Genomic DNA, 9,302 nt, shown 5'->3' with positions numbered 1-9,302 from the left:
TCTTTATTTAATTGTTCTTTGTAATGTTGGTTTGTATTAGTTTATCGTGCATTCATAGAAGTACCTTCACTTGGGGGAATGACATCAACATAAATTTATATCAATGTTTAAATTACTATTAGATCACTACTCATTGTCTTGAAATCGCTTGCTAACAAGTCTTCTTTATCATTGGTCTTGATGTGAAATTCTTATGGTTGGATATGTGCCATTGTTTTCTTTATATAATTTCTTTCTTTTAAGACATCTTCTTCATGCATTGTTGTCCATAAATCTTAATTACTTTAAGACTTAAGAATTTAGTCTTTATTATTATTTTTTTCTCCAAATTCGTGAATAGAAAAGAATTATAACTTGATTTTACCCTTGCCTTCGTTACTCCCTTTCATTTGTCATCCAAATCTTTATGTAAATTTTCATTCTTGCCACTGATATTTGATAATTTATATATTTCAATTGCATCATTTATTACGACATTCAAGAGTGCTTGCAAATCATCTTGTAAATGTTTGTACTTCATTATAAAGAAAATACGAGGAGCTTTCTCCATATTAACAACACTTGAGGGAGACTTGTTTAGGGATATCACATTATAAGGTCTATTTTAGCAAGTTTTCAATTAAGATACCAATGATATACTATAATCATATTGGTAGTTTTGGAAAGATAAATTGATCAATCAAAGAGCAAAAACAAGTAGTCCTAACTACATATTTGTATATCTTCTTATACAAAATAATAAGATTTTAAGGCATTCATTGTTACATATTGTTTGGTGTGGAGCCCGATCAGTCTCCAAGTGAGAGATTGTTGGTATGTGATGATTGATTATGCAAGTAATGTACATAAATAATGTATTTTTTGGTGTTTTTTTCATGAAAAACCGACATTGTAAAAAACCCTAAAAAGCTATAAGCGACTGGAATGAAAAGGGCATTGTAATAGTGTTGTACTATTGTTTATTGGATAATAAGAAAATATTGGATGACTATGTTCTATATATGTAGCCCACCTTGGGTGAACCACATTAAATTTCTGTGTTATTTGTGTTGTGTATTTTTCTTCATCTTGTGTATTCAAATCTACATATAATTGTTAATTTGTGTTTGCTCTAGATCTGCCTAAACCCTAACAATTGATATCAGAGCCAAGTATTTTTATAAATTGGTAGGAACTTTCAGATTTGAGTGGGAGCAATGGAAGAAACCAAATTTAAGGTCGAGAAGTTCAACGACTAGAATTATTAGTTATGGAAAATGCAAATGGAAGATTACCTACATCAAAAGGATCTGTAGTGACCATTGGAAAGTCAAAGAAACCTACTACGATGTCAGATGAAGATTGGGATATTTTGGACAAAAAGGCACTAGGGACCATTCGATTATGCCTTGCACCGTCTGTAGCATTCAATATATCGAAAGCAACACCGACTGAAGTCTTGATGACAACATTGGCTAAATTGTATGAGAATCCCTCAATTTCGAATAAGGTATTTCTTATGAAGCGTTTGTTTAATATGAAAATGAGTGAAGGAGGATCTGTAGCAGACCATTTAAATGAATTTAATATAGTTACCAGTCAATTGTATTCTGTAAAGGCTAACTTTGATGATGAGGTTAGGACTCTCTTAATTTCATGTTCTTTACTAGAAAGTTGAAATAGCTTGGTTATGGTTATAAGTGACTTTGTCTCTAGTACAAGCACTTTGAAATTTGATGATGTTGGTGTTATCCTAAGTGAGGAAATGTGACAGAAAAGCACAAATGAGACTTCAACATCATCAGGTGCTGCTTTGAATGTAGAGAGAAGGGGAAGACCAAAGAAAAGAGGAAAAAGCCTAGGAAATTATGAGAAGTCAAAGAAAGGACACTCTTAATCCAGAAGAAGAAAGGATTGCTAGTACCGAGGAAAGCCAGGACATTTAAAGAAAGATTGTTGGTCTTGAAAAAACAAATAAGGAGATGAAAATGAAGATGACAGTAAGGAAGCCAACATTGCAAGTAATACTTTACAATATGACTTAATTTCGTGTTTAGATAATATTAATGATTCTTGGGTAATAGATTTAGGGGCTTCATTTCATGCCACACCTCATAGAAATTATTTTCTAGATTATGTTCAAGGTGATTTTAGACAGGTATATTTGGGTGATGATGAGCCATATCAGATTATTGGAAATGACAAGATAAAAATCAAGTTGCAAAATGGAAATGACTGGTTGTTGCAAGAGGTAAGACATGTCCCTAATCTTAGAAGAAATTTAATTTCTGCAAGACAACTGGGCTTTGAAGGTTGCATAGTTACTTTTACAGACAATGTCTAGAATGTCACTAAAGGTGCATTAGTAGTAGCTAGAGGTGCAAAGGTAGGCACATTGTATTTGTGTATTGGTAATACTTATTCTACCTTAGTTGCTATAGAAAAAGTTGCTATAGAGATAACTGCAATAGATGTTGCAAGGACAAATACAAAACTGTGGCACCATAGACTTAGGCACATGAGTGAGAAAGGGATGAAAGTCCTTCACCTTAAAAATTTGTTGCTGGGACTGAAGCAGTTTGATTTAGAGTTCTACAAAAATTGTGTTTATGGTAAACAAAAAAGAGTCAGATTCCTCAAGGTTGGGAAAGAGAAGAAGAGTGAGAAATTATAACTTGTGCATTGACATGTGTGGGGATCAACTCAGGTATCATCTCTTGGTGGCTCTTGTTATTATGTTATTTTTATAGATGATGCAATTAGGAAAACATGAGTGTAATTCCTAAAACAAAAATTAGATGTTTTTGAAACTTTTAAGAAATGGAAAGCTTTGGTTGAGAATGATGTAATGCCCCGCCAGAAACCCTTAAGGAAAATCAACACAACTAGGCAACTATAGGGTGAATTTTTTTTTTTTAAAGATTAAGTGCATTAATTATAACAATTGCACGTTTAATAACACATCGGAAGTCTAACACATGATTTCCTAAGGGTTACCAACGAAGATTAATTTGCAGATTATATTAACACCATGGTTAATCCAATTGTCCATTTTAATTAGGTAAATTAATTGCTTGAGAATAAACCTACACATACATCTAAATTCCATAATGAAAGAATTAAAGTATTCCAATGCATTTATTTATCCATAAACCATTTATACAAAAGATCAAAGCAACATAATTAACATACATTCCACCGATATAATATTACAATATCCATAAATACATGGCTTCCAAAAATACCATGGAATCCAAAAGTTAAAATATCAAGGTTACATAAAGGTTTGATACAATGACCACAAGGTCTCAACTGAACAATCATCACGAACAAGAGATGGTACATGAACCACGAACCAAGAAACACCAGCGAAGCCTTTCCTCACCCGAAGATACAATCCAGAACATCCGATGGGAAGTGGCACTACCACCCGACCATGTGATCCTGAAATGGAACCACCCCACCGTGCTAGGAGATAGTAGAAGACCCTCAAGCAAGCAAAATAAGACAAGTACGATAGAACTACATGACTCTACAAACATCCATGTGACTCAACTCACAAACACTAGTGACTCTAAGGAGAGAGTGTCATTGCATGACTTAAGGTGGTTACCCTGGTAGGCCTCCATAGGTCCCGACCCCCATCCTGGGTTATCCTGGTAACCTCTCCTGAACCTCCGGCTCCATCTAAGCCTCATGCAGACCATACCAATCCTTTCGTGAAGACAAGGTGATCGGTTTGCCATTTCAGGCCTTCTCACCACATCCTGAGCCTATACAAGCACTCAATCATGTGCGAGACATATTATCTTAATTAATATTTAATCTACCCACCCCCTAATCAATTATTAGGTTATCACTTCTTAACTGACTTTCGAGGGGTTATCTTGACATCCACTTCGAGCACGACCCCTGCTCATAGGACACTAATAGGAAAGGTCTTTCTACAAGAACCCTATGGCAAAAATGACAGCCATATCTAGTCCTGACAAACCACAGGTGAAGGATATATACACAATCACTAACCCAAGATTGACCATATGGAATAAAACACACAATGACTCATATCAACAAGGTTATACAACAACACCTGACCAAGGGGTATAACAACATATGACATAACGACAACTCAACCAAAATTGCAACAAAATTAAGCTTGATTGCAAATACCATTTACACAAGATCCTAATACAAGGAATCTTTTCTTTAAACATCCAAAAGCATAAAATACTCGCAATTAAAGATTTTCCAGAAAGTAAGAAAATACAACTATAATAACACAAGGAAATCAATGTTGTCATTTGTCCAATAAAGTTAAATAAAATCACATTAAAATTAACCCCCTAATTATATGTTCATAATTAATTTACAAATAAACCCAATTCGATTGTATCAATAATCTAAATTAAATTCCAATTTAAAAATTATATATAATAATATAATATAATTACATAGATATATATATTCTTCGAATATAATATTATATAATTATATCACATTAAAATATATAATAAAAAGAAGATATAATTTTGAAATATCTTTCATTTCCAATAACATAATTAAAATCACAAAAAATACTATATATATATAATTTTTTTAACATATTAAAAATTAGATAAAACCGAATTATATAACACTGGGCACGAAACCCGATTGTACCATATTTTGGAATACAAAATAAAACCTAGGGAAAAGCAACCCATATTAACTCACTGCTACCACACGGTAGCAGGGGCTACGGTAGCAGGTGCTACCGTCGGTAGCAGGTGCTACCGTCGGTAGCAACTACCGACATTTTATATATATATATATTTTTGTTCTTTTTAAAAAAAAAATTCAATAGCATAAAAAAAACTATAAATTTCAATTTTCAATAAAATCTATTTCCCCAAAATTTAATTAATACAATTTTCCCCAAAATAATTAAAAAAAAACAATTTCCCCATAACCTTTAATAACCCAATAATTAAATTTATTACCATAGTAACTAAATAATTTATACAGAGATGTACAAATATTGACAGAATAACCATAGCAAAATATTGAAACAAAAACCAAACAAGAGGGAATATTTTCTCTGGTAAATCCCATTTTCTCCCAAAACTTGCAACTTTTATGCACAGTAAAACATCTTGGCAAAATTTGCCAGAATTACTTTTCCAAAATCCTCACAAAATTTAATCTACAAACACTCATGAAATAACTTCTTTCCATAAACTAAAATTAATTTCAGGAATGAATTTTAGTTAAGAACATGAAATAACCAGAAAGGGTTTTGGATTTGACAAATATTTTTAACACACATCATTCAGAAAGAAGGAAGAAATAAAATATTTTCTTTAAAAACAACCAGAAGAGGCCACCCAACCTGTATAGCTTTACTGGAAGATTTACGTGGAAGAGCTCAATCCTATACCAGTTTTCCAAGCCAATCCCTCTTCCAACGATCCTCTGATAATTTCTTCTTCAACAAAATATTGCTTCCAAAATAATTTTTCTTCCCCAAAATCTCTGCCTCCTTTTTGTGTACCAAAAAAGAGAAAGATCTATTCTTTTTAACCTAAAATTTTATGTTGCACATATTTTTCCCAAAAACATAATATTTAATTTTAGTAATAAAAGCAATTTTATTTTCTTTTCTAATTCCTAACAAAAGGATAAATTAACATGCAATAGGCAAAAATCTTTTTTTTTTTCTCAAGCAAATTAATTAATTTTCTAAAGAAAGAAAATAAAACAATACTTAAATTCTAATTTATTCTTTTATTCATTCATTTATTTAAAATTCTAGGAAACAATAAATGAAATTAATCTAATTTATTTTTCACTAAAATTTAAATAAAATATAATTCGAAGACAATGCAACTTGCAATCTAATTTAATAATTTATTTTAATTAATTAAATTTAAAATCTCAATGCATAAAATACATAATTCCCAAAATACCAACTATGAGATAACTCTATAAATTTAATTAATTAATTAAAACCACTAAACATACAAACTGAGCAAACCCCAAGCAAAGACTCATAAAAAGGTCAAACGACAAAATACGAAGGCCGAACAAACTAATAGGACGACCAACTGACTACACTCACAATAGTGTAACTGGGTAAAATAGGGTCAACTACTACCTACTCCACTTCCATCGGACAAATATAAGGCACACTCAGACCTGTGAAGCCAGGTGGAGACGACACCCCGTACCTACCCGGTACTTGTACCTGCAATATCCTGCATCACCGAACCACACATGCATATATACAATATAGAAAAACACGACATGCACACTGATGAAGGAGAATCGCGACATTCCTTGTTTCACCGGAGTGAGTGAAGGAAAATTATCCCCTTGCATCCAATACACTTGCAGACACGCAACAAATAATTTTACATTGCATAGATAAAATAAAGTGTCAGTACATAGCAATAATCCATAAAATGCCATAAATCACAAGTACTGAAATACTGCAAATAAATTATGCATCTCATATCCAAATAAAGAATGAAATAATGTCATATAAGTCTAAATAACACATCATGGTAATGTATCCACTAAAAGTAAACAATAATAAAATATGAGTCTAATAAGTTCAAACGAGGAGGGGTACTACAAATGAGACAGGAAAAAAGTTGAAGTATCTCAGATCTGATAATGGAGGCGAGTATTGCAACAAAACATTTGAAGATTATTGTTCTTTTAGTGGAATCCAAAGGTAAAAGACGGTTCCAGGAACCCCACAAGAAAATGGCGTGTCTGAGAGAATGAATAGGACCATCATGGAGCGTGCAAGGATCATCTAGACTGACCCTACATTTCTGGGCAGATGGTGTACATATTGCTGTTTATTTGATAAATAGAGTACCTTCAAATCCTTTGGATGGTGGTATTCCAAATGAGGCATGGATTGGTGAAAAGGTGAATTATTCTTTTATGAAAACCTTTGATTGTGAAGCTTTTGTTCATGTTGATAAAGAAAATAGAACTAAACTTGATGCTAAATCTAAAAAATGTACCTTCGTTGGATATGGAATAGATGACTTTGGTTGTTGATTATGAGATTTTGAAAATAAGAAAATAATTAGAAGTAGAGATGTTATATTCAATGAGAAGGTCATTTATAAAGAGTAGATGCAGGAAAAGAAGCATGAATAGGTCAAAAAGGAATATGTGATGTTGGACGAGATTCTTGAAAATAAGATGCCATTGGTACCTGATGTTTAGCAACAACAAAATATCCCACAAAATTTTGCAAGTGCTAAACGTTCTACGAGGTTAAGTAGACCTCTTAAAAGATTTTTTTCTTGTTTGTATTCTATTTTATTAACTAATTCTGGTGAACCAAAAGGATATGAAGAAGCAATGCAGGTAGATGCCAAACAATAGTGGGAGATCGACATGAAAGAAGAAATGGATTCCTTGACGCAGAATCAAATTTGAGACTTAGTCGTATTGCTTGCAGGTAAAAGAGCCTTGCCAAATAAATGGGTTTATAGGCTAAAGGAGGAGGATGGAGGATAAAAAAGATATAAAGTTAGACTCATGGTAAAAGGTTTTATATAGAAAAAAGGGTATAAATTTTGTTAAAATATTTTCTCTAGTTGTAAATATGACTTCAACTGTTTTAAGTCTTGTGGTTCTAGAAGACTTGCACATTGAATAGCTAGATGTAGCCACATGGATATGAGGTCAAAGGTAAGGAGGAGTTAGTGTGCAGGTTGAAAAAGAGTCTATATGACCTAACACAGGCACCTTGACAATGGTATTTGAAATTTGATAGTTTCATGGCTGAACAAGATTAACACAAATGTCATTCGAATTATTGTGTTTATTTTAAGAGATTGGATAATGACAGTTATATTATCATGTTACTTTATGTTGATGACACTCTCAATCCATCAATATTTACTAGGAGTCTAAACAAAGTTCACATAAGTTCATATCTAGTATTGGCGAATTATATTTTGTAATAAAATTTGCATTGCATACAAGAATTGATTTTCATGATAGGAGTAGTTAACCTTTTGGTTTGTTTCTTATGCAATAACTTTGTAAACCTTAGACATTGTTGCCATTTGCATTTATATTTCTAATTTTTATTCTCATGCCTACTTGTTGAATTTGTTCAACTCTAAATTACTACCCTTTGAGTTAATCATCTTATGAATTAGGTGAAACCTAATAACTATTGCAAGTTTTGCATTAAAATTTTTATTACTGGAAGTAATGTGGCTTTGTATGTAGTAGTTCATGCTTAATTCATAAACATTTATGTTTGTGTTTATTTAAATGTAATTGAGTTGTAATTTTAAGTTTGTACATTTAATTGAAAGTTTAAGCATTCATTAGTAGAGTTAGACTATTTTAAAATAGGCAACCATATAATATATAATTTTTCATCTAGTCCATAAGTGCATATCAACATTTTGTCTTATATGAATTAAAAAAGCACCTTTGGTTTTGTATAGCATGATCATAAACTACCTAAAAACATTGTACATATATTAAATAGAAAGTGATTATTATTTAAATTATGTTAGTTTTTGTTTTCCCCTTTTAATTCAATAAGTATCTCTAAGCATGCATCTATTATGTTTTGTGTTACATCAAAAGGTATGAATTAAAATGCTAAAATTTTGCATGATCAAAACCTAATGGCTTATGATATGGATCCACATTGGGTCTCTAACAATAAATTCTTAAGATCTTGTTGAATTTTTATAATTATCTCCAAGAGAAGAAGACCTAGACCTAAACTAGATCATCAGATCAAAGTCCTAAGATTTGCTCATCCCATGATGTTCATGGTACTTAAAGAGCTGATCCTTTTGTCACACTAGGCATAGGTAGCCTATTGAATTTTTAAATATGTAATGATACCCTAGCATCTAGGTTGAAGGATCTCACTTATTTTGTTGCTTAAAATTCAAAGAGATCATGTGTCTCTAGTTGAACAGAAAATTAGTATTAAAGAAGAATCTTTGGAGTCCATCCATGATTTAAGTGAAAGATTAATCAAAAAAATACTTAAATGGACGAGCTTTTTGCTAAAAGAGTATATAGAAGGACAACACCAATATAATAAGTTTTATGAATGACTATTCTTTGCTAAACGAATAACTAAAAACACTTTACAGCTAAAAGGTATTTTTTGTTTTCATCACTCTTACTCTTAATTATCTTGCTCTTATTGTGCATATACAATCTCTAAAGTTGATTTAACATTCATTTGAATTCCATGGTGAAAAAATTATGGAAAAATAAGTCAATTTGTTTTTAAATTGATCTCCTCGTTAGAACATCTCATTTAATGTTGACTCCGA

This window comes from Cryptomeria japonica, chromosome 5 (assembly GCF_030272615.1).
Source record: "Cryptomeria japonica chromosome 5, Sugi_1.0, whole genome shotgun sequence".
Classification (NCBI taxonomy): Eukaryota; Viridiplantae; Streptophyta; class Pinopsida; order Cupressales; family Cupressaceae; genus Cryptomeria; species Cryptomeria japonica.
This window is presented reverse-complemented; position numbering follows the sequence as displayed.